The sequence below is a fragment of the Procambarus clarkii genome, chromosome 27 (assembly GCF_040958095.1).
Source record: "Procambarus clarkii isolate CNS0578487 chromosome 27, FALCON_Pclarkii_2.0, whole genome shotgun sequence".
Lineage (NCBI taxonomy): Eukaryota > Metazoa > Arthropoda > Malacostraca > Decapoda > Cambaridae > Procambarus > Procambarus clarkii.
Genome location: NC_091176.1, coordinates 41,999,532 through 42,027,502, shown reverse-complemented (window position 1 = coordinate 42,027,502; position 27,971 = coordinate 41,999,532). Strand labels below are relative to the sequence as shown.

Here is a 27,971-nt window from a genome sequence, read left to right as displayed (position 1 = left end):
CTCTAAGACTGGTCTCACGTAGGCAGTGTAAAGCGCCCTAAAAGCCTCCTCATTTAGGTTTCTGAATGAAGTTCTAATTTTCGCCAGTGTAGAGTACGCTGCTGTCGTTATCCTATTTATATGTGCCTCAGCAGTTAGATTAGGTGTCACATCCACTCCCAGGTCTCTTTCTCGAATTGTTACAGGTAGGCTGTTCCCCTTCATTGTGTACTGTCCCTTTGGTCTCCTGTCACCTGATCCCATTTCCATAACTTTACATTTACTGGTGTTAAACTCCAGTAGCCATTTCCCTGACCATCTCTGCAGCCTGTTTAAGTCCTCTTGGAGGATCCTACAATCCTCGTCTGTCACAACTCTTCTCATTAATTTTGCGTCATCCGAAAACATTGACATGTATGATTCCACTCCTGTAAACATATCATTTACGTAAATTAGAAAGAGGATTGGTCCCAGCACCGATCCTTAAGGTACTCCACTTGTTACTGTTCGCCAGTCCGACTTTTCGCCCCTTACCATTACCCTCTGGCTCCTTCCTGTTAGGTAGTTCTTCACCCATACTAGGGCCTATCCGCTTACTCCTGCCTGCCTCTCAAGTTTGTATAGCAGTCTCATGTGCGGTACTGTATCAAAGGCCTTTTGGCAGTCAAGAAATATGTGTGTGTGTGTGTGTGTGTGTGTGTGTGTGTGCGCGTGCGTGCGTGCGTGTGTGTGTGTGTGTGTGTGTGTGTGTGTGTGTGTGTGTGTGTGTGTGTGTGTGTGTGTGTGTGTGTGTGTGTGTGTGTGTGTGTGTGTGTATGTGTATGTGTATGTGTATGTGTATGTGTGTGTGTGTGTGTGTGTGTGTACTCACCTAATTGTACTCACCTAATTGTGCTTGCGTGGGTTGAGCTCTGGCTCTTTGGTCCCGCCTCTCAACCGTCAATCAACTGGTGTACAGATTCCTGAGCCTATTGGGCTCTATCATATCTACATTTGAAACTGTGTATGGAGTCAGCCTCCACCACATCACTTCCTAATGCATTCCATTTGCTAACTACTCTGACACTGAAAAAGTTCTTTCTAACGTCTCTGTGGCTCATTTGGGTACTCAGCTTCCACCTGTGTCCCCTTGTTCGCATCCCACCAGTGTTGAATAGTTCATCCTTGTTTACCCGGTCGATTCCCCTGAGGATTTTGTAGGTTGTGATCATGTCCCCCCTTACTCTTCTGTTTTCCAGTGTCGTAAGGTGCATTTCCCGCAGCCTTTCCTCATAACTCATGCCTCTTAGTTCTGGGACTAGTCTAGTAGCATACCTTTGGACTTTTTCCAGCTTCGTCTTGTGCTTGACAAGGTACGGGCTCCATGCTGGGGCCGCATACTCCAGGATTGGTCTTACATATGTGGTGTACAAGATTCTGAATGATTCCTTACACAGGTTCCTGAACGCCGTTCTGATGTTAGCCAGTCTCGCATATGCCGCAGACGTTATTCTCTTTATGTGGGCTTCAGGAGACAGGTTTGGTGTGATATCAACTCCTAGATCTTTCTCTCTGTCTGTTTCATTAAGTACTTCATCTCCTATTCTGTATCCTGTGCCTGGCCTCCTGTTTCCACTGCCTAGTTTCATTACTTTGCATTTACTCGGGTTGAACTTCAACAGCCATTTGTTGGACCATTCACTCAGTCTATCCAGGTCATCTTGTAGCCTCCTACTATCATCCTCTGTTTCAATCCTCCTCATAATTTTTGCATCGTCGGCAAACATTGAGAGGAACGAATCTATACCCTCTGGGAGATCATTTACATATACCAGAAACAGTATAGGTCCAAGGACTGACCCCTGCGGGACTCCACTTGTGACGTCTCGCCAATCTGAGACCTCACCCCTCACACAGACTCGTTGTCTCCTGTTGCTTAGGTACTCCTCTATCCACCGGAGTACCTTCCCTCTCACTCCAGCCTGCATCTCCAAATTTTCGCACTAGCCTCTTGTTTGGCACTGTATCAAAGGCTTTCTGACAATCCAAAAATATGCAGTCTGCCCACCCTTCTCTTTCTTGCCTTATTTTTGTTGCCTGGTCGTAGAATTCAAGTAACCCTGTGAGGCAGGACCTGCCATCCCTGAACCCATGTTGATGCTGTGTTACAAAGTTCCTTCGCTCCAGATGCTCCACTAGTTTTTTTTGCACAATCTTCTCCATCAGCTTGCATGGTATGCAGGTTAGGGACACTGGCCTGTAGTTCAGTGCCTCCTGTCTATCCCCTTTCTTGTATATCGGGACTACATTAGCTGCTTTCCAAATATCTGGCAGTTTCCCTGTTGCCAGTGATTTGTTATACACTATGGAGAGTGGTAGGCACAGTTCTCTTGCTCCTTCCTTTAGAACCCAAGGGGAGATTTCATCTGGGCCTATAGCCTTCGTCACGTCCAACTCTAGTAAACACTTCCTTACTTCCCCACTGGTAATCTCAAACTCTTCCAGTGGTTCCTGGTTAGCTATTCCCTCACTTACCTCTGGAATTTCTCCTTGCTCTAAGGTGAAGACCTCCTGGAATTTCTTATTCAATTCCTCACACACTTCCTTGTCATTTGTAGTGAATCCTTCCGCCCCTATCCTTAATCTCATAACCTGTTCCTTTACTGTTGTTTTTCTCCTAATGTGGCTATGCAACAATTTAGGCTGAGTCTTTGCCTTGCTTGCGATGTCATTTTCGTATTGTCTTTCTGCCTCTCTTCTCATCCTGACATATTCATTCCTGGCATTCTGGTATCTTTCTCTGCTCTCCAGTGACCTGTTATTCCAATAGTTTCTCCATGCCCTTTTACTTTGCTGCTTAGCTAGCCTACATCTCTGATTAAACCATGGGTTTCTCATCTTCATTTCTCTGTTTTCCTTTTGGACTGGGACAAACTTGTTTGCTGCGTCCTTGCACTTCTGCGTGATGTAATCCATCATATCTTGGGCCGTCTTTCCCCTGAGCTCTGTTTCCCATGCTATATCTGTTAGGAATTTTCTTATCCCCTCATAGTTTCCCTTTCGGTATGCTAACCTTTTGGTTTCGGTATCCCTCCTCGAGTTCAATAACCCTTCTTCAATCAAGTACTCAAACACCAGTACACTGTGGTCGCTCATTCCTACTGGGTCCTCAAAACCGATTTCTCTTATGTCGGAGTCGTTCAGAGTGAAGACTAGATCGAGTCTCGCTGGTTCGTCATTGCCTCTCATCCTTGTGGGTTCTCCGACATGCTGGGTTAAAAAGTTGCTTGTCACCACGTCCAATAGTTTGGCTCTCCACGTATCCTCGCCTCCATGCGGTTCCTTGTTCTCCCAGTCAATCTTTCCGTGATTGAAGTCGCCCATGATGAGCAGGTGGGATCTATTTCTACAGGCAGCAGAGGCTGCCCTCTCAATTATAGTGTTAACTGCCTTGTTGTTGTTTTCATACTCTTGACTGGGTCTCCTGTCATTTGGTGGAGGGTTGTATATTACTGCTACTACTATTCTTGGTCCTCCCATTGTTATGGTGCCTGCTATGTAGTCTCTGAACTCCTCACAGCCCGGGATGGCCATCTCCTTAAAACTCCATTCCCTTCTCATGAGTAGGGCCACTCCGCCTCCTCCCCTACCTTCCCTCTGTGTGTGTGTGTGTGTGTGTGTACTCACCTATTTGTGCTTGCAGGATCGAGCATTGACTCTTGGATTCCGCCTTTCCAGCTATCGGTTGTTTACAGCAATGACTCCTGTCCCATTTCCCTATCATACCTAGTTTTAAAAGTATGAATAGTATTTGCTTCCACAACCTGTTCCCCAAGTGCATTCCATTTTTCCACTACTCTCACGCTAAAAGAAAACTTCCTAACATCTCTGTGACTCATCTGAGTTTCCAGTTTCCACCCATGTCCCTCGTTCTGTTATTATTACGTGTGAACATTTCATCTATTTCCACTTTGTCAATTCCCCTGAGTATTTTATATGTCCCTATCATATCTCCTCTCTCCCTTCTTTTCTCTAGTGTCGTAAGGTTCAGTTCCTTCAGCCGCTCTTCATATCCCATCCCTCGTAACTCTGGGACAAGCCTCGTCGCAAACCTCTGAACCTTCTCCAGTTTCTTTATGTGTTTCTTCAGGTGGGGGCTCCATGATGGCGCGGCATACTCTAAGACTGGTCTCACGTAGGCAGTGTAAAGCGCCCTAAAAGCCTCCTCATTTAGGTTTCTGAATGAAGTTCTAATTTTCGCCAGTGTAGAGTACGCTGCTGTCGTTATCCTATTTATATGTGCCTCAGGAGTTAGATTAGGTGTCACATCCACTCCCAGGTCTCTTTCTCGAATCGTTACAGGTAGGCTGTTCCCCTTCATTGTGTACTGTCCCTTTGGTCTCCTGTCACCTGATCCCATTTCCATAACTTTACATTTACTGGTGTTAAACTCCAGTAGCCATTTCCCTGACCATCTCTGCAGCCTGTTTAAGTCCTCTTGGAGGATCCTACAATCCTCGTCTGTCACAACTCTTCTCATTAATTTTGCGTCATCCGCAAACATTGACAGATATGATTCCACTCCTGTAAACATATCATTTACGTAAATTAGAAAGAGGATTGGTCCCAGCACCGATCCTTGAGGTACTCCACTTGTTACTGTTCGCCAGTCCGACTTCTCGCCCCTTACCATTACCCTCTGGCTCCTTCCTGTTAGGTAGTTCTTCACCCATACTAGGGCCTTTCCGCTTACTCCTGCCTGCCTCTCAAGTTTGTATAGCAGTCTCATGTGCGGTACTGTATCAAAGGCCTTTTGGCAGTCAAGAAATATGCAGTCTGCCCAGCCTTCTCTGTCCTGCCTTATCCTTGTTACTTTATCATAGAATTCTAAAAGGTTTGTTAGGCATGATTTCCCTGTCCAGAACCCATGTTGGTGCTTGTTTACAAACCCAATGCTCTCCAGGTGCTCAACAAGTCTTAGCCTAATTATTCTTTCAAGTATTTTGCAGGGGATGCTTGTCAGTGATACGGGTCTGTAGTTAAGTGCCTCCTCCCTATCTCCTTTTTTGAAAATCGGTACGACATTTGCCTCTTTCCAGCAACTGGGCAATTCTCCCGACATAAATGACTCATTAAAGATCATTGCCAGAGGCACGCTGAGAGCCTGCGCTGCCTCTTTAAGTATCCACGGTGATACTTTGTCTGGTCCAACAGCTTTATTTGCATCCAGTGTTGTCAACTGTTTCATTACATCCTCTGCTGTCACCTCTATATCTGACAGTCTTTCATCTTGGGTAATCTCTTCTAACAATGGGAGCTGCTCAGGCTCGGTTGTGAACACTCCATGGAATTTTGCATTCAGTACCTCGCAGATTTCCTTGTCGCTTTCTGTATATGCCCCTTCTGTTTTCCTCAGTCTTGTCACTTGGTCATTTACCGACATCTTCCTTCTTATATGGCTATGTAGTAATTTTGGTTGCTTTTTTGCTTTGACTGCAATATCGTTCTCATAATTTCTTTCCGACACTCGTCTTATGTTAATGTAATCATTCCTAGCTCTGTTACATCTAATCCTGTTGTCCTCTGTCCTTTGTCTTCTGTACTTCCTCCATTCCCTCCTGCTTCTCACCTTTGCTTCCTGACACTGTCTATTAAACCATGGGTTATTATATTCCCTCCTGCTTTTTTCCTTTATTGTTGGAATAAATCTCTCTTCAGCCTCCTTGCATTTCAATATGACTTGGTTCATCATACCTTGCACTGTTTTTCCTCTAAGTTCTTCCTCCCACTGCACTTCTCCCAGGTAGTCCCTTATCCTTCTGTAGTCCCCTTTTCTGTAATCAAGTCTCCTTTCCCGGACTTCTTGTCCTTTGGTCACAATTTTAAGCTCCATCATGTAGTCAAAGACTAGGACACAATGGTCACTAGCTCCTAGTGGTATTTCATGTTCCAACTGCTCGATGTCTTCTACATTCTGGGTGAAAAAGAGATCTAATAGGCTGGGCGTATCCCCTCCTCTTTCCCTAGTATCTTCTTTCACATGCTGTGTTAGGAAATTCCTGTCAATAACGTCTACCAGCTTCGCTCCCCAGGTCTCCTCCCCGCCATGGGGATTCCTCGTTTCCCAATCTATCTCTCCGTGATTTAGGTCCCCCATGACCAGCAGCTTCGCTCTCATTCTATGCGCTAAAGTTGCTGCCCTCTGCAGTTCATCTATACATGTCTTGTTGCTGTCCTCGTACTGCTGCCTGGGCCTTCTACTGTTTGGTGGGGGATTGTAGAGTATCAAGATTACAATTTTCTTCCCATCCACTGTCAGAGTTCCATGTATGAAGCTCGTGCTTTAATTGGTACCTGGATTTTCCAGCTCATCAAACTTCCATTTCCGCTTTATTAGTAGTGCCACTCCTCCTCCCTGTCTCTGTGTCCTTTCTTTTCTTATCACCTGGTACCCCTCTGGAAAGATTGCATCTGAGATCATGCCATTTATTTTAGTTTCCACTATTGCCACTATGTCTGGGTCTGCCTCACTAACTCTTTCTTTTATCTCTTCTGCTTTATTGGCTACCCCATCAGCATTGGTGTACCAAACCTTGAGACTCTTCTTGGAAACTCGGGTGTCAGAGTTCCCCCTTTCACCAGGGGTCTGGGGGGAACTGGGGGGTGTCTGGGGGGCAAGTGGGGGCTGTGGGGGTGAGTGGGGGGGTGCTAGGGGGGTGCCTGGGAGTGCCTGGTAGGCGAATGGGGTCTGGGCATCTAGGGGGGTAGGAAGGGCATAATGGGTCTGAAAGTTAGGGGTCTGAATAGCATAGGGGGGTTGAGAAATAGAGTGAGACTGAGAGTCAGATAGAGGTTGAGAGGTTGGGAGGGAGAGGGATACTGAGGGCAGAGGGCTGAGATGAGAATGGAGCATGGGTGCTGGGAGTGGAAGAGAGGGTGTATTAGTTAGGGGGGAATCGGGGGTAGGTGGGGGTTTGGGGGTAGAAGAGGGGAAGAGGGAGATGGGGGAAGGTGTTAGGGGGTCACAAGGTGAGGGGGTTAAATGTGGGCTGGAGGTGCATAGGAGGGGTGAGGGTTGGGTGGGGTTTGGGGGTGAGTGGAAGAGGGGTGCAGTGGAAGCTGGGATGGAGTAGATGGAATTGAAGTTAATGGGGTAGAAGGGGCAGGGGAGTAGGAAGGGGTAGTTGGGGAGGGGGGATGGGAAGGTGGGTTTGGGGAGGGCATGGCTTGACCCACTGGGGTCGTTGACAGGTGTGATGTAGCAGGGGCAGGGGAATCGTTGGGGAGGTGCAAATGTGGAAGGGACAGGGGGGTTTTGGGGGGCTGAGGCAGGGGGGAGGTATAGGAGGGCTGAGTTGGGGAGGATGCGACCTGGGAGGTGACCTGGGAGGTGGCCTGGGAGGTGACCTGGGATGTGACCTGGGAGGTGAGACTACCTGAGAGGCTAGTTCGGTGTCGTTGTTGCCATCTATTCTTGTGGACTATTTGCTCATCTTTCGTCATAAACCTCTCTATAAACACATTGTAATGGGTTTCACTTCCTCTGAGTAAATGCTTGTTCCTCATTATGTACTCCACAGCCTCCTCATTGGAGAATTGCACCAGAACAGGTCTATTCTTGGTACAATTGTAAGGTCCAACCCGGCGGCTGATATCCACCTCGTGTTCTGCCATTCCTGCTCCAATACATCTCAATATCTCGTGCAATTCGTATTTTTCCGTTTCTATTCTCTCTTGTCTTGTTGGTGCCCCAGATTCGAATAATCCATGTATTATAATAGACCGTCTCCTCAGTAATTCAGTGTCATGCTGGTAGCCTGTCCCCTGGGGATTCTCCATCCCAACCACCGTCTCTAACCCATCCCCCACTAATCCTCTGTCCTTAGCCATGCTGTTAATCCTTCCTAATTCGTTTGTGATACGAGCACATTCCCTCTCCCAGTCCTCTCTTCCCTTCCTAATCTCTTCCTGAACATAGAGCATAAGGTCTTGTTTCTGCCTCTCTACCGCATCCTGTATTTGCTGAAATAACTCACTTTTAATCCCTTGAATTAGATCCTCCATCCAATCGCTCCTTCTCTCTACAAATTTCCCTATTAATTTGTCTATAAATCTGTCCTCCTCCTCATCCCTGCTTGTGATTGACCTTGAACCCCTTCCTGATCTAGTCATTGCAGTAAGAATCTAGCCAAAAAGGCGCTCCTCAATACCTTGCACAATCTGCAGCACAAACAGGCGAGAAAGTACTCCATGCGGCTGGTCAAGATGTGAGGTCGCTGCGTCCCGCGTCACAGCTGGTGAGGTCACTAGTGGTGAGGTCACTCCGGCTCCACAATTTCACAATACCACGATGTACTCAACACTTATTTTCAGTGGTGCTGTTTGTACTGTTTTTCTTCACTTTCTTGTGGTTTGAGTGAGCTTACTAGTTATTCAATAGTGTGTGTGTGTGTGTGTGTGTGTGTGTGGGTGTGTGTGTGTGTGTGTGTGTGTGTGTGTGTGTGTGTGTGTGTGTGTGTGTGTGTGTGTGTGTGTGTGTGTGTGTGTGTATTTATACTGGACCATTCCCCACTCCCCCGTCCCTTCGTCCTCCCCACCATACCCAACTTCCCCCGTCCCCGTCTCCTTCGCACCATTCTTCCCCCCCCCCTCCCCCATCTCCTCGTCCTCACCACTATCCTCCACTTCCCTGTTCCTTGCTACACCTGTAACAGGTGTGGCATCTATACTTATACTTACGAAATGAACGGTATGGTAAACAACACCGCTCATTTCCAACACAATGTCACACAAAATAATTCAATAAAAAATAAAATAAATCGAAATCTATGAAAAAAAAATTATCAATGCAATCAGAAACATTGAAATGGAATTCGTGAATATTTAGTATAACGTGAATGTTGCTGCTATGTGCAACAGATGGCGCTGTTTTGAAAAAAACTCATGTTTTTACCTGTCACAGGGGTGGCATCTATATAGTAGGTATATAAAAAGACGCCCCTATTCGAATGCAACGTTGTGTCAAAATTTCAAAGCAATCGGTAAAGAGGTTTCGAAGATTATCCTGACATGAAAAACATACGAAAAACACAGCTTTTCAGAAAAGCATGTTTTTTTTTTTTTTTTTACCGTCACAGACGTGACATCTATGCAGTATGTGTATAAAAACCTGGCCGGATGCGAATGGAACATTGTGTGAAATTTCAAAAGCAATCGGTGAAGAACTTTCCGAGATTAGAGATTTTGAACAAACGAACATTTTCATATTTATTTATATAGATGAGTGGGTTGGGGTCAGAGTAGATGAGAGTAGTATCATCAACAAACAATATAGGTTTAAGCATGTTAGAGACATTAGGGAGATCATTGATAAGAAACAGTAGGGGTCCTAGGATGCTGCCCTGTGGCACCCCTACGGTTAATGGTAGAGTGGGAGAGGTTATATCATTGATGGCTACACATTGGTGTCTGTCACTAACATGGGATCTGATATAGTCCAGGGCAAGGTCACGGATTCCATAGTGGCGGAGTTTAAGTAAGAGGTAGTTATGGTTAACAGTATCAAAGGCCTTTCTCAGGTCAATGAAGAGTCCAATCGGAAACTCATTTTTGTCAATGGCTGAGTAGATTAAGTCAAGCAGACTAACAATTGCATCATTGGTACTCTTTTGGGAGCGGAAGCCAAACTGACAGGGACTTAGTATTTTGAAGTTTACAAGAAAGGAGAAGAGCTGTTTGTAAATAATTTTTTCAAATATTTTTGATAATATGGGTAGATTCGATATGGGTCTGTAATTATTTGTGTTTGTCTCGTTACCTCCTTTATGAACTGGCGTTACTCTTGCTTTTTTAAGGATATCAGGGAAGGTATGACACTCTAGGTATTTATTGAACAGTAATGCAAGGGCATGGGAGGCACATCTGTATACCATTGATGGTATTTCACTAATGTTCCCAGCTTTGATTTTTAGCGAGTGAATGATGGACACAACATCTGTAGGGCTGACCGGAGAGAGGAGAAGAGAATTTGTATACCTGTGTGAAAGATGTGTGGTAACATGTGTCTGAGTCTCTGGGATTTTTCGGGCAAGGTGAGCACCAATCGATGAAAAGAAGCTAATAAATTTAGTTGCTTTTTCAAGATCTGTTGCAGGTGTATAACCATCCTTGGAGATTTTTATCTTATTATGTAAATGTTGTTTAGCTCCTAGGATGTTAGAGATGGCTCTCCATGTGCTTTTCATGTTGCCTTTCGCTTCTTTGAATCTATTCTCGTAATAGGAACGCTTTGCTTATACTTATTATACTGGTAAGCACTGATGAGTACCTCTTAACCACTTCTTTTGCAACTAGGCCAATCCTAAGTTTTTTCATATTTATATTTCTTGTTGATTGCTTTAAGTATGCCATTAGTGAGCCAGGGAATATTTAACCTTTTGCCAGTGTGACGGTAACGCGTTGGTGTTCGGCTGTTCAAAGCTAGGGGTATGGCCTCGTCACATAGTATTAAAAAAAAATAGAAAATCTGGAACTTCGTCTGTGGTAAGGTAAGGAGAAGACACACAAAACACAAGTAAATTTTAACAATGAAATTTTAATTACGTTAAAGAAATAAAACATGAATAAAATGGTCAAACAAATTCGTATAATAAAATCAATCAATCAAAATAATAAGAATAATTAAATGACAATGAAAAGTTACGTTAAGACAAGTGAGCAAAATAACAAGAAGTGCAATATACAAGTAATGAGAGGTGCTGGAATATTGGCTTTAAGCTATCACCTCTCTTAGTACACGTACGCCAAAGCTTACGTCTAGCAGGGAGAAGTGTTAACTGTGAAAGCACGGAATATTCTGAGGACTGAGGTCGTGGCGGCCCCAGACATCAAGTAGTATGGGGGGGCGAGTGCAGTTGCAGCCAGACCGGCGACCAATCAGCGGGGAGCCGGCAGTAAGACAGGTAGTTTGGCGGTTTGAGTCTGAGCAGGTGTTCTTGGCTGCATACGTTTTGCGCTCTGGCAAACCTTGCTGGTGTTGTTGTCGTTGTTGGACATTTCTTCCATAGTAGTTATATATATTTGTTGCGACGTATTTTGGAGGGAAGAGCAGGCTCAATCTCTTGAAGGAGATTATCGTCACACCAGTTACTTGCTTGGTGAGGAGAGGACAATAAGTATAGTAAAGGCTTAAAATTTTGGAAAGGAAGAGGCTAGTTAACGAATTAATATTCTGTGTATTGATAAATTCAGATTCCCAGTTTACATTGTGGAGGGCTTTTGTGAGCACTTTACTGCTAGAATTCACTCAGTAAAACATCTAAACTACTGGAACCGACTAAAGATCCTAAATCTGTATTCTCTTGAGCGCAGGCGGGAGAGACACATAATAATTTATACGTGGAAAAAATATTAGAGGGCTGGTCCCAAACCTGCACAGAAATAATATCACATGAGACCAGAAGGCATAGCAGGATGTGCAGAATACCCCGTTGAAGAGCAGAGGTGCAACAGGTACTCTGAGAGAGTGAACTCCATCAACACCAGAGGCCCGAGACTGTTCAACATACTTCCACTACACATAAGGGACATAACTAGCTTAAGCATTGGTTTACAACTTCAGACTTGCTTTTAATTATAAGGATGGTGACAGACTAAAGCAATTGTTCATGACTTTGTGAGACCAAAACTGGAACATGCAGCAGGTGAATGGTACCCAAATGTCAAGAAGTACATCAATAAACTGGAAAAGGTGCAGTGGTGTGCAGCAAAACATGGCTCCTGGAACTGAAAAAAACAAAGAGTTACGAAGAGACACTAGAGGCATTAAACATGCCATCAGTAGAAGATAGAAGAAATAAAGGTAATATGATCACCACTTACAAATTACTAACAGGAATCGTTCAAATTGACCAAGAGGAATTCCTAAAACCAACAACTTCACTAACAAGAGGATACAGATTCAAGCTAAGAAAACTAATGTGGCTGAAAATATATTAGAAAGTTTCCTTTTGCAAACAGAGTGGTAGACGGTTGGAATAAATTTAGTGAGAAGGTGATGGTTGGCAAAACCTTCATTAGTTTTAAACCGTTATACAACAAAGAGTACTGGGAAGACGGGACACCACAAGTGTAGGCCTCATCCTGTAACTACACTTAGGTAATCACACCTGTATTTATATCATACAAATACTGCAAGATACTTCTGTGAACCAAAGCTAGGAACATTAGTCAAATACCATCTATGGTATAAAAGAGTGCCCCTCATGCCCTTTCACCACCCATAACTCTGCTATTGCAACAAATCTCTAGTGTCAGACTTTCCTTGACGCCAGTTTATAAAGATGACGATACGGCAGACATAAACAATTACAGACCGATACCTAATCTACCTATACTGGTATAAAAAATATTTGAAAACATAATTTACCAACAGCTTTACTCATACCTCGTAAAACTTGAGCATATTAAGTCCCGGTCAGTTTGGCGTCTGCTTCCAAAAAGAGTTCCAATATTGCAATTTTAGTCTGCTATATATAATTTGCACAGCCCTTGACAAAAGTAAGTTCCTAATTGGGCTCTTCATTGCCCCCAAGAAAGCCCTTTGATACTGTTAACCATAACTACTTCTTACTTGAACTTCACCATTATGGAATCAGAGGCCTTCTCCTGAACTATATTCGATCCTATCTTAGTGACAGACACCAATATGTAGCCATCAATGATATAACTTCCTCCACTCTACCTTTGACTAGCCAGAACGCACCTCTGGCTACACACACACACATATTATATAAATATATATATACATATATATATATATATATATATATATATATATATATATATATATATATATATATACATATATATATATATATATATATATATATATATACATATATATATATATATATATATATATATATATATATATATATATATATATATATATATATATATATATATATATATATATATATATATATATATACACACACTCACTTAGGTAATCTATGCCCCTATCCACACTGTTCACAGGTGTATTTGCGGCGAGGCAGATGCTGACGAATATCGATTGCATGGCCTGCACTGTGGAAAATCTGGTGGTTGGCACACTAGACACGACGAAGTCAATGACATCATTAAAAGAAGCCTTGCCTCTGCTCAGTGTCCAGCGGAGAGAGAGCCCCGCAACCTACTAAACCGTGACTCTGTTAGCTTGGCCGGCCGACCAGACGGAATCACACTGCGACCGTGGAAGGGTGGCAGACAGTTGGCATGGGACTATACTTGTGTATCCACCCTGGCAACCACATACATCAACCTCTCTGCCGGCACAGCAGGAGCCGCGGCGACACACAGAGAAAGAGACAAGTCAGCCAAGTACAGGCAATTAGATCATCGGTACAACTTCGTTCCAATAGGGTCTGAGACCCTAGGCCCATGGGGAGAGAGTGCAAGAAGGTTTCTTAAGAATCTTGGTTCCAAGCTCATTGACACCACAAGAGACCCTAGAGCAGCAAGTTTTCTTTTTCAGCGCCTCAGTGTTGCGATCCAGAGGGGGAATGCTCGCTGCATCCTCGGTTCCTGCCCGGCGTCGGAGGAGTTCGAGGAAATCTACAGCTTCTAGGAAGCGAACTTTTTTTGTATCCTCTTAATGTTAATTTTTTGTATAACATCAGATATTTAACTGTATAACCTTACATAATAAAGTGTACACCATAAAAAAGGGAGGTGGTAGGAGAAGCGAACACTCTTAAGTATTCAGCGTTAAATGGCAAGTTTTTCCCTGAATGCTCTGTGTTTCCTTCTCTGAGGCTGTGGGTCCCTATAATTGCACCAGAGGTGGTACCCCCCCTATATATATATATATATATATATATATATATATATATATATATATATATATATATATATATATATATATATATATATATATATATATATCTATATATATATATATATATATATATATATATATATATATATATATATATATGTCGAACCTAGTAGCCAGAACGCATTTCTCAGCCTACTATGCAAGGGCCGATTTGCCTAATAAGCCAAGTTTTCATGAATTAATATATTTTCTCTAATTTTTTTCTTATGAAATGATAAAGCTACCCATTTCATTATGTATGAGGTCAATTTTTTTTTATTGGAGTTAAAATTAACGTATAAATATGACCGAACCTAACCAACCCTACCTAACCTAACCTAACCTATCTTTATTGGTTAGGTTAGGTTAGGTAGCCGAAAAAGTTAGGTTAGGTTAGGTTAGGTAGGTTAGGTAGTCGAAAAACAATTCATAAAAACTTGGCTTATTAGGCAAATTGGGCCTTGCATAGTAGGCTGAGAAGTGCGTTCTGGCTACTAGGTACGACATATATATATATATATATATATATATATATATATATATATATATATATATATATATATATATATATATATATATATATATATATATATATATATATATAACTGAAAACTCACACCCCAGAAGTGCCTCGAACCCATAATGCCAGGAGCAACGCAACTGGTATGTACAGGACACCTTAATCCACTCGACCATCACGACTGGACATAAGGAGGCGATAGCCGAAACTATTTGAACCACCCCCCACCGACACTCGGATAGTAATCTTGAGCATAGTATTTTATCAAATCACCTCATTCTTTGGGGCACACGTGAGGAACACAAATGCAAACAAGCCTGAATGGTCCCCAGGACAATATGCAACTGAAAACTCACACCCCAGAAGTGACTCGAAACCATACTGCCAGGAGCAACGCATGGTCGAGTGGATTAAGGTGTCCTGTACATACCAGTTGCGTTGCTCCTGGCAGTATGGGTTCGAGGCACTTCTGGGGTGTGAGTTTTCAGTTATATATATATATATATATATATATATATATATATATATATATATATATATATGTCGTACCTAATAGCCAGAACGCACTTCTCAGCCTACTATGCAAGGCCCGATTTGCCTAATAAGCGAAGTTTTCCTGAATTAATATATTTTCTCAAATTTTTTGCTTATGAAATGATAAAGCTACGCATTTCATTATGTATGAGGTCAATTTTTTTTTATTGGAGTTAAAATTGACGTAGATATATGACCGAACCTAACCAACCCTACCTAACCTAACCTAACCTATCTTTATAGGTTAGGTTAGGTTAGGTAGCCGAAAAAGTTAGGTTAGGTTAGGTTAGGTAGGTTAGGTACTCGAAAAACAATTAATTCATGAAAACTTGGCTTATTAGGCAAATTGGGCCTTGCATAGTAGGCTGAGAAGTGTGTTCTGGCTACTAGGTACGACATATATATATATATATATATATGTAATATATATATTATTAAATATGACCGAAAAAGTAATATTAATAATTCTAACACGAATTTTCTCGATCTTTCTTACGATTCTTTTCACTGTTGATGGTAATTCAAAGATCAATTCTCTAAAATTCATTTTTATTTCTAGTCTGACGCGACACTTGAGCGCGTTTCGTAAAACTTATTACATTTTCAAAGACTTTAGTTTACACAAACACACACAACTTTAACTGAATAGAACTTGAACATCTTTCCAGTTTTTATGCCTACATTTGGGTGAAGTGACATGTTACAATAGTTTTGGATGAGGTGAAAATAAACTTTTAACACAAGACAGAACACGAAACAATGAAATACAAACAGGTATTAAAAGTAGGTAACTGCAGAAGGCCTATTTTTATTGGCCCATATTTCTTGATGCTTCTATATTGGAGCGGAGTCTTGAAGTGGGTAGAATATAGTTGTGCATTAATTGGCTGTTGATTGCTGGTGTTGACTTCTTGATGTGTAGTGCCTCGCAGACGTCAAGCCGCCTGCTATCGCTGTAAACTCGAAAGATGTTTAAGCTCTATTCAGTTAAAGTTGTGTGTGCTTGTGTAAACTAAAGTCTTTGAAAATGTAATAAGTTTTACGAAACGCGCTCAAGTGTCGCGTCAGACTAGAAATAAAAATGAATTTTGGAGAATTGATCTTTGAATTACCATCAACAGTGAAAAGAAACGTAAGAAAGATCGAGAAAATTCGGGTTAGAATTAATAATCTTACTTTTTCGGTCATATTTAATAATATATGTCTACAGGAAAGACTGCTACCTGCTATATATATACATATATATTAGTATATTTTGGTAGCAGTCTTTCCTGTAGACATATTTTATTAAATATGACCGAAAAAGTAAGATTAATAATTCTAACACGAATTTTCTCAATCTTTCGTACATTATGCTTCACTGTTGGAGGTAAATCAAAAATCACTTCTCCAAAATTCATTTTTATTTCTAGTCTGACGCGACACGGGCGCGTTTCGTAAAACTTATTACATTTTCAAAGACTTCACAAATACACAACTGATTAGAACTTGCGTTTCCCTGATTTTATATCTACATTTGAGTGAGGTGGGAAGGGTGATGTGGCATTACATTTGAGTGAGGTGGGAAGGATGATGTGGCATTAGAGGATATTAATAGGGTATTAAAAGTATCGACACAAGACAGAACACGAAACAATGGATATTGAATAGAAGTGTTTGTAGAAAGCCTATTGGTCCATATTTCTTGATGCTTCTATATTGGAGCGGAGTCTTGAGGTGGGTAGAATATAGTTGTGCAATAATTGGCTGTTGATTGCTGGTGTTGACTTCTTGATGTGTAGTGCCTCGCAAACGTCAAGCCGCCTGCTATCGCTGTATCTATCGATGATTTCTGTGTTGTTTACTAGGATTTCTCTGGCGATGGTTTGGTTATGGGAAGAGATTATATGTTCCTTAATGGAGCCCTGTTGTTTATGCATCGTTAAACGCCTAGAAAGAGATGTTGTTGTCTTGCCTATATACTGGGTTTTTTGGAGCTTACAGTCCCCAAGTGGGCATTTGAAGGCATAGACAACGTTAGTCTCTTTTAAAGCGTTCTGTTTCGTGTCTGGAGAGTTTCTCATGAGTAGGCTGGCCGTTTTTCTGGTTTTATAGTAAATCGTCAGTTGTATCCTCTGATTTTTGTCTGTAGGGATAACGTTTCTATTAACAATATCTTTCAGGACCCTTTCCTCTGTTTTATGAGCTGTGGAAAAGAAGTTCCTGTAAAATAGTCTAATAGGGGGTATAGGTGTTGTGTTAGTTGTCTCTTCGGAGGTTGCATGGCTTTTCACTTTCCTTCTTATGATGTCTTCGATGAAACCATTGGAGAAACCGTTATTGACTAGAACCTGCCTTACCCTACAGAGTTCTTCGTCGACTTGCTTCCATTCTGAGCTGTGGCTGAGAGCACGGTCGACGTATGCGTTAACAACATTCCTCTTGTACCTGTCAGGGCAGTCGCTGTTGGCATTTAGGCACATTCCTATGTTTGTTTCCTTTGTGTAGACTTTGTGTAGACTGGCGGAGGTTTCCACACTGCAGTCTACACAAAGGAAACAAACATAGGAATGTGCCTAAATGCCAACAGCGACTGCCCTGACAGGTACAAGAGGAGTGTTGTTAACGCATACGTCGACCGTGCTCTCAGCCACAGCTCAGAATGGAAGCAAGTCGACGAAGAACTCTGTAGGGTAAGGCAGGTTCTAGTCAATAACGGTTTCTCCAATGGTTTCATTGAAGACATCATAAGAAGGAAAGTGAAAAGCCATGCAACCTCCGAAGAGACAACTAACACAACACCTATACCCCCTATTAGACTATTTTACAGGAACTTCTTTTCCACAGCTCATAAAACAGAGGAAAGGGTCCTGAAAGATATTGTTAATAGAAACGTTATCCCTACAGACAAAAATCAGAGGATACAACTGACGATTTACTATAAAACCAGAAAAACGGCCAGCCTACTCATGAGAAACTCTCCAGACACGAAACAGAACGCTTTAAAAGAGACTAACGTTGTCTATGCCTTCAAATGCCCACTTGGGGACTGTAAGCTCCAAAAAACCCAGTATATAGGCAAGACAACAACATCTCTTTCTAGGCGTTTAACGATGCATAAACAACAGGGCTCCATTAAGGAACATATAATCTCTTCCCATAACCAAACCATCGCCAGAGAAATCCTAGTAAACAACACAGAAATCATCGATAGATACAGCGATAGCAGGCGGCTTGACGTTTGCGAGGCACTACACATCAAGAAGTCAACACCAGCAATCAACAGCCAATTATTGCACAACTATATTCTACCCACCTCAAGACTCCGCTCCAATATAGAAGCATCAAGAAATATGGACCAATAGGCTTTCTACAAACACTTCTATTCAATATCCATTGTTTCGTGTTCTGTCTTGTGTCGATACTTTTAATACCCTATTAATATCCTCTAATGCCACATCATCCTTCCCACCTCACTCAAATGTAATGCCACATCACCCTTCCCACCTCACTCAAATGTAGATATAAAATCAGGGAAACGCAAGTTCTAATCAGTTGTGTATTTGTGAAGTCTTTGAAAATGTAATAAGTTTTACGAAACGCGCCCGTGTCGCGTCAGACTAGAAATAAAAATGAATTTTGGAGAAGTGATTTTTGATTTACCTCCAACAGTGAAGCATAATGTACGAAAGATTGAGAAAATTCGTGTTAGAATTATTAATCTTACTTTTTCGGTCATATTTAATAAAATATGTATACATATATATATATATATATATATATATATATATATATATATATATATATATATATATATATATATATATATATATATATATATATATATATATATATATATTACATATTATATATTTAATAATATTTATATAATCAGATTAATTTTTCATTATTGTCCTCAGGTAATGCTACAGAACTATATTTATTTGGGACTCAGCTGTGCACATGTTTACTAGGGATCATCCCGGGATGCGTGTTTGTACATCAAGTCATTCTGCCAATATTCTACAACCTCAAAATTGTTTCTCTCAGCCAAGTAAAGTACTTTATACATTTGGTTTTATGTTTATTTGTTGTGCTGCTCATAACATTTATAATTATGTTTGTTAACTATGCCATCAGCAAACCTGTAGTATATTGTGCCTTTGGCCTGAAAATCTGGATCCAACTAATCCAAACTCTTGGTAGACTTCGGGCTTGCTTCCTTCCATCAGATAAAACTATTGAGGAAGAAAAAATGTAGCCTCACCCTTTTTGGATTTAAAGATCCACAGAACAGAGAGTACCCTAAAATGGATTTTTTTTCAGGAAGGTTACTTTACCTTGAGGTTACCTTGAGGTGCTTCCGGGGCTTAGTGTCCCCGCGGCCCGGTCGTCGACCAGGCCTCCTGGTTGCTGGACTGATCAACCAGGCTGTTAGACGCGGCTGCTCGCAGCCTGACGTATGAGTCACAGCCTGGTTGATCAGGTATCCTTTGGAGGTGCTTATCCAGTTCTCTCTTGAACACTGTGAGTGGTCGGCCAGTTATGCCCCTTATGTTTAGTGGAAGCGTGTTGAACAGTCCTCGGGCCTCTGATGTTGATAGAGTTCTCTCTCAGAGTACCTGTTGCACCTCTGTTTTTCAACGTGGGTATTCTGCACATCCTGCAATGTCTTCTGGTCTCATGTGATGTTATTTCTGTGTGCAGGTTTGGGACCAGCCCCTCTAGTATTTGAAAGGTCACTAACGTTTGCTCCTAGGCTCGTTATTTCATAAATCATCACACTAAGGTTAAGTATTTAGAGTTTTCTTCAATGTTTCTTAGAGCTCTGCGTGAGTGCAGTCCTGAATTTATTGATGACGAAATGTCCAAGTTTTATGATATTGCTACAAAGTAGTATTATCCTAAGGCCTTTATTGATATAGCTCTGTATCAAGCAAGAAATACTTTATTATAACACTGAAACTTAATCAAAGTTATAAACATTCATTTGTCTTACTTTATACTGAAACTTTGGCAAAGCTCTCTCAAGTTTTCAAGTCTTATATATGGGAGGTATATAAAAGCCTTCCTAACGTGTTTTACAACATTAATTCTCTATTAGTATTTATGTTGCAAAACTAGGCAATCCTCTTGTGCTCCTAGATATATTTCTAATTTTGTTCTAATGGAATGATAAAAGTTTTCATTATATTATATGATATTATTTGTTTTAAGTAAAACTAGCATAGAAATTTGACTAGTTTTTTTTTTAATTTCTGACAACTAAGTCAGAATGATTTCATGTTGTTAAGTTAAAATTATAGTAATAATAATTGTAATAAACCAATTTGGATAAAATATTTGAAAATAAAATCTCTCTCTCTCTTTGCCTGTTAGGCAAATCCGCCTTGCATACTAGGCAAAAGTTTGCGGGTCTGGGAATTGGTTATGACATACTTACTTTCAAGTCTGTTTCTTATAGTAATTACATCAAATATTATATACAGTGTCAATTGCAAAATGGGTCTTTATTGTATATTCAATTCCTAATTTGAATTGTCTCCAGTGTCAATGGAATTTAATATATAAATATTTAAGAATGTGTGTGTGTGTGTGTGTGTGTGTGTACTCACCAGTGTGTGTGTGTGTGTGTGTGTACTCACCTAGTTGTACTCACCTAGTTGTGCTTGCGGGGGTTGAGCTCTGGCTCTTTGGTCCCGCCTCTCAACCGTCAATCAACAGGTGTACAGGTTCCTGAGCCTATTGGGCTCTATCATATCTACACTTAAAACTGTGTATGGAGTCAGCCTCCACCACATCACTGCCTAATGCATTCCATTTGTCAACCACTCTGACACTAAAAAAGTTCTTTCTAATATCTCTGTGGCTCATTTGGGCACTCAGTTTCCACCTGTGTCCCCTAGTGCGTGTGCCCCTTGTGTTAAATAGCCTATCTTTATCAACCCTGTCGATTCCCTTGAGAATCTTGAATGTGGTGATCATGTCCCCCCTAACTCTTCTGTCTTCCAACGAAGTGAGGTTCAATTCCCGTAGTCTCTCCTCGTAGCTCATACCTCTCAGCTCGGGTACTAGTCTGGTGGCAAACCTTTGAACCTTTTCCAGTTTAGTCTTATGCTTGACTAGATATGGGCTCCATGCTGGAGCCGCATACTCCAGGATTGGTCTGACATATGTAGTATATAATGTTCTGAAAGATTCCTTACACAAGTTTCTAAAGGCCGTTCTTATGTTAGCCAACCTGGCATATGCTGCTGATGTTATCCTCTTGATATGAGCTTCAGGGGACAGGTCTGGCGTGATATCAACCCCCAGGTCTTTCTCTCTCTCTGACTCTTGAAGTATTTCATCTCCCAAGTGATACCTTGTATCTGGTCTCCTGCTTCCTACTCCTATCTTCATTACATTACATTTGCTTGGGTTAAACTCTAACATCCATTTGTTCGACCATTCCTGCAGCTTGTCCAGGTCTTCTTGAAGCAGCCTCAAGCTGTCCTCCTCTGTCTTAATCCTTCTCATAATTTTGGCGTCGTCAGCAAACATTGAGAGGAATGAGTCTATACCCTCTGGGAGATCATTTACGTATATCAGAAACAGGATAGGTCCAAGCACAGAGCCCTGTGAGACTCCACTGGTGACTTCCCGCCATTCTGAGGTCTCACCCCTCACTATAACTCTGCTTCCTATTGCTTAGGTACTCCCTTATCCACTGGAGCGCCCTACCAGTTACTCCTGCCTGTTTCTCCAGCTTATGCATCAACCTTTTATGGGGTACTGTGTCAAAGTCTTTCCGACAGTCCAAAAAAATGCAGTCCGCCCATCCTTCTCTTTCTTGCTTAATCTTTGTCACCTGATCATAGAATTCTATCAAGCCTGTAAGGCAAGATTTACCCTCCCTGAACCCATGTTGATGGGTTGTCACGAAGTCTCTTCTCTCCAGATGTGTTACTAAGTTTTTTCTCACAATCTTCTCCTCCACCTTGCATGGTATACAAGTTAAGGACACTGGCCTGTAGTTCAGTGCCTCTTGTCTGTCACCCTTTTAAATATTGGTACTACATTAGCAGTCTTCCATACTTCTGGTAGGTCTCCCGTTTCCAGTGACCTACTATACACTATGGAGAGTGGCAAACAAAGTACTCCTGCACTCTCTTTCAATACCCATGGTGAGATTCCATCCGGCCCAACAGCTTTTCTCACATCCAGCTCCAATAGGTGCTTCTTGACCTCATCTCTTGTAATTTCGAAACTTTCCAAGGTCACCTGGTTTGCTGCCACCTCTCCTAGCACCGTGACTTCTCCCTGTTCTATTGTAAAGACCTCCTGGAACCTTTTGTTGAGTTCTTCACACACCTCTTTGTCATTCTCAGTGTACCTGTCCTCGCCCACCCTAAGTTTCATCACCTGTTCCTTCACTGATGTCTTCCTCCTGATGTGACTGTGTAGTAGCTTTGGTTCGGTCTTGGCTTTATTAGCTATATCATTTTCATAATTTCTCAGCTGCTCTTCTCACACTAACATACTCGTTCCTGGTTCTCTGGTATCTCTCTCTACTTTCTGGTGTTCTGTTATTACGGAAGTTCCTCCATGCCCTTTTGTTCAGCTCCTTTGCTTTCATACATTCCCTATTAAACCACGGATTCTTCCTTAGCTTCTCGGTTTTTTCCTGTTGGGCTGGGACAAACCTGCTTACAGCCTCCTGACATTTTTGGGTGACATAGTCCATCATGTCTTGTACAGACTTCTTTCCGAGTAATTCCTAGCTCAACCAGGTACTCAAAGCTCAATACACTATGATCACTCATTCCCAAGGGGGCTTCCAACTTAACTTCCCTTATATCCGACTCATTTAGGGTAAATATCAGATCAAGCAAGGCTGGTTCATCCCCTCCTCTCGTTCTTGTCGGTCCCTTGACGTGTTGACTTAGAAAGTTTCTTGTTGTTTCTTGTTTGTGTGTGTGTGTGTGTGTGTGTGTGGTGTGTGTGTGTGTGTAGCGAGTTTGACAATGCGTGTCTTTTTGTGAAGTTTGATTAATATACATATATCTTCTGCTATAATGAGGGTTTAGGACGAAAGTTCCGTCACATCTAAGCTCCCGTTGTTGGCCAAACTTGATGCTTCACTTGTAGTAAATTACATTAATATACTGTAATAGGTCAGAGTGAAGGAACAACACCCAATGTCAATGAACTACATCGTCCCAGCAACTTGCCTCACAAGTTACCTAACTTTATCCTACCCATATATGCTTTGCTGTGTTGAAATAAACATAAGTTGGCCAGAAGTAAAGCTGATATTAATAAACACTTTCGCGCTATCTGGACGCGCCGGCGCGTTCGGTTTCGTCTAACGTAAACGCATAGTGGACATAAAGTTATGTCAACTTTTAAAATATTTGTATAAAATTCAATTTTTATCCGATTTACTTTGGGTTTGTTTCAAACTGCGCGCTATGAGGGTCTCTTTCTCACCACTAGGCTGCATGGTACAATAAGTTCATGAAAGGTGTGGATAACTTCGATCAAATGGTATTTTGTCCCAAACGGGTTGCAGGTGGGTGACTTTAGCCGTTTATACTGGTAATGTATCATATCATGATACCCCCATATCATGTATTATATGCATATGTCTGTTTAGGGAATTTTATTCCAATCAATGTACAACCAAAAATAACTGTGTGCAACAAGTATAATCTTGACAAACATAACAAAAGTAAAAATATTTCGTGTGTGTTTGACGCTCACTGATATGCTCCAGCGTTGTTTTATATTTGTCGCTATTCTAACTTACGCTTTGTTGATATTTTTTACCTATGGGCACATAGAACATTCTATTGCGAACACATTGACATAAAAATGAATGACGTACATAGAAAATTAATGTCATGAGAGTGAAATAAGTATAAACTTTCAAAGCGCCGTGTGTCGTCCCATCACAGATACCAGGTAACAATTTCACCACTTCCCACACTCTTGCGGGCGGGCTGCATCATTATTCTACGCTTATATTCATATCACCGTGTTGGGAATTTCATTGCGAGTCCATTGATACCAAAATTAACGCTGTAGAACAAGTGTGGAGGTGATTACAATCCCAAGAGTAAAAACATTTTGTTGCTGATGGGCGCTCACGGCGAGTCATCTACGTAGTTATTTATTTGGTGCTGGTATCCCTATATGTTTCGTGACTTATTTTACTAATGTTCTTCTAGAGAATTTTATTGCGAACACGTTGGTACCAAAATGAAATACGTAGCATGAGAACTAAGGTCAGAAGAGTAAAAAGAGTATACACATTTTTGTTTTTACGCTTAAGCAATAAAAACGCAGCGCGCACATTCGGTTGGCTGAGTGACCTTTGCGGAGAGCGCGAAAGTGTTAAATTAATTAAGGCCAACAGTCCTGAACTTTGTAACTGTAAACATTGGCTTTGTAACTGCAAACATTGGCTTTATATTATTTCGTACATATGTCGGTTTTTAGATCAATATATTTTTTAGTTTTGGTAAATTTTTCCTGACATATATAACAATAATATGAACAAGCTAAATTCAAATGAATATCAGAAATTGTCACAAATCTTTTTACCAAACTATATTGACTTAGGTTAACCCTAACGCCAAGTTTGCTTCGGTGAGGAGACGTATTGATCCCACACTCCAGTGTGGGATCTCCAGTTATTGTACTCACACTCCAGTGATAACCTTATTACTACACTCACACTCCAGTGATAACCTTATTACTGCACTCACACTCCAGTGATAACCTTATTACTGCACTCACACTCCAGTGATAACCTTATTACTGCACTCACACTCCAGTGATAACCTTATTACTACACTCACACTCCAGTGATAACCTTATTACTGCACTCACACTCCAGTGATAACCTTATTACTGCACTCACACTCCAGTGATAACCTTATTACTGCACTCACACTCCAGTGATAACCTTATTACTGCACTCACACTCCAGTGATAACCTTATTACTGCACTCACACTCCAGTGATAACCTTATTACTGCACTCACACTCCAGTGATAACCTTATTACTACACTCACACTCCAGTGATAACCTTATTACTGCACTCACACTCCAGTGATAACCTTATTACTGCACTCACACTCCAGTGATAACCTTATTACTGCACTCACACTCCAGTGATAACCTTATTACTGCACTCACACTCCAGTGATAGCCTTATTATTGTACTCACACTCCAGTGATAACCTTATTATTGTACTCACACTCCAGTGATAACCTTATTACTGCACTCACACTCCAGTGATAACCTTATTACTGCACTCACACTCCAGTGATAACCTTATTACTGCACTCACACTCCAGTGATAACCTTATTATTGTACTCACACTCCAGTGATAGCCTTATTATTGTACTCACACTCCAGTGATAGCCTTATTATTGTACTCACACTCCAGTGATAGCCTTATTATTGTACTCACACTCCAGTGATAACCTTATTATTGTACTCACACTCCAGTGATAGCCTTATTATTGTACTCACACTCCAGTGATAGCCTTATTATTGTACTCACACTCCAGTGATAACCTTATTATTGTACTCACACTCCAGTGATAACCTTATTATTGTACTCACACTCCAGTGATAACCTTATTATTGTACTCACACTCCAGTGATAACCTTATTATTGTAATCAGTTCTGAGTCCATGAGTAGTCCCACTCAACTCTTACTCACCTCAATATTACTCCATACGTTACTACGTTCCTAGATCATAGCGAGTATAGTGTCCATATTGTGCTCACGACCGTCAAAATGCTCTGACAATATATTATGTTTGTCAATTATATTAAATGATATAATTCTTAAATTTTCTCTTGTCAGTACATAGAGAAGCGCTACAAGTCACGTGCACTGAGGATGCTGGTGACGGGTTGCCAGCTGCTCATGATGTTCTTCTATTTGGGCATCTGTCTGTACACTCCGTCCTTGGCTCTGTCCACCGTCACCAACCTTTCCACCACAGTCTCAATGGGGCATCATGGGCTCCGTCTGCACCTTTTATATAACAATTGTAACTATGGATCCCAATTTGATACTGCAATACCTATTTCTTAATTATTTTTAACACTAAATAGCAGATAAATGCACACTGAATAAAAATTATATCAATAATATATTTATCTCTTGAGTTTATACTAAAAGTTCTCAATTAATGTGCTTACCTTCACACACTTCCCTAATGTGAACAATTGCCTCAGGCCAGGCATCCGTCAAGGTCTCTCCGACTACCAGTCATGCATAAATACTTTATATATTCTGTAAGTTATGAGAAGGAGGTGTGGAGCATCTCATAGTGAGAACAGTACAGAGCCCACCACCGGCCAGTGCTGGAGAGCAGACTGGAGGTCACAGCTTGTAAAGAGGTCATTATAGGAGTACCGGAATTGTGATCAACTTCAAAGCATGTGATCACGAACGGAAGGCAGGAGGAAGGTGAGATTCCGTGCAAGTGGGTAAGAAGTGGATTATTGCACCCAATCCGAATGCACCGAATCCCACAAGAAGTGGGATTCGAGCACATTCACGTCTGGCAACGACTTAACCAATACTGAAGCATGTAGATGAAGGACGATGAATTTACCCACAGTCTTGAGAACCGTCTCTCAGATGCGAGGGAAAAGGAGTTAAGAGTGAGAGTGGAAACAGTCTCCAACTCTCAAGTTTAGCAGGACTTATAACCATACGGTCCACAACTCACGCTTCCTTCCACAAAACTTATAGCGCTTCCCGTCATATCCGTTCAAACACCACCGGGAAAGAGGACAATGCAGGATAAATAGTGAAAAGAAAATATGAAAATGATCGCTTAAACTCTGGCAGGTGGAACAGCTAGTCTGCTCTCCTTAACCTCTGGCAGGTGGAACAGCTAGTCTGCTGTCCTTAACCTCTGGCAGGTGGAACAGCTAGTCTGCTGTCCTTAACCTCTGGCAGGTGGAACAGCTAGTCTGCTCTCCTTAACCTCTGGCAGGTGGAACAGCTAGTCTGCTGTCCTTAACCTCTGGCAGGTGGAACAGCTAGTCTGCTGTCCTTAACCTCTGGCACGTGGAGGAGCTATACTGCTCTCCTTAACCTCTGGCAGGTGGAACAGCTAGTCTGCTGTCCTTAACCTCTGGCAGGTGGAACAGCTAATCTGCTCTCCTTAACCTCTGGCAGGTGGAACAGCTAGTCTGCTCTCCTTAACCTCTGGCAGGTGGAACAGCTAGTCTGCTCTCCTTAAACTCTGGCAGGTGGAACAGCTAGTCTGCTGTCCTTAACCTCTGGCAGGTGGAACAGCTAGTCTGCTCTCCTTAAACTCTGGCAGGTGGAACAGCTAGTCTGCTGTCCTTAACCTCTGGCAGGTGGAACAGCTAGTCTGCTCTCCTTAAACTCTGGCAGGTGGAACAGCTAGTCTGCTGTCCTTAACCTCTGGCAGGTGGAACAGCTAGTCTGCTCTCCTTAACCTCTGGCAGGTGGAACAGCTAGTCTGCTGTCCTTAACCTCTGGCAGGTGGAACAGCTAGTCTGCTGTCCTTAACCTCTGGCAGGTGGAACAGCTAGTCTGCTCTCCTTAACCTCTGGCAGGTGGAACAGCTAGTCTGCTGTCCTTAACCTCTGGCAGGTGGAACAGCTAGTCTGCTCTCCTTAACCTCTGGCAGGTGGAACAGCTAGTCTGCTGTCCTTAACCTCTGGCAGGTGGAACAGCTAGTCTGCTCTCCTTAACCTCTGGCAGGTGGAACAGCTAGTCTGCTGTCCTTAACCTCTGGCAGGTGGAACAGCTAGTCTGCTCTCCTTAACCTCTGGCAGGTGGAACAGCTAGTCTGCTGTCCTTAACCTCTGGCAGGTGGAACAGCTAGTCTGCTGTCCTTAACCTCTGGCAGGTGGAATAGCTAGTCTGCTGTCCTTAACCTCTGGCAGGTGGAACAGCTAGTCTGCTCTCCTTAAACTCTGGCAGGTGGAACAGCTAGTCTGCTCTCCTTAAACTCTGGAAGGTGGAACAGCTAGTCTGCTCTCCTTAAACTCTGGCAGGTGGAACAGCTAGTCTGCTGTCCTTAAACTCTGGCAGGTGGAACAGCTAG

The 27,971-nt window shown here is 41.9% G+C and overlaps 1 pseudogene; it reads left to right on the top strand.

Annotated features, from left to right (window-relative positions):
* LOC138369251 (sodium-coupled monocarboxylate transporter 1-like) overlaps positions 1–27,971 on the top strand; it is a 153,070-nt pseudogene that overhangs the window by 9,583 nt on the left and 115,516 nt on the right.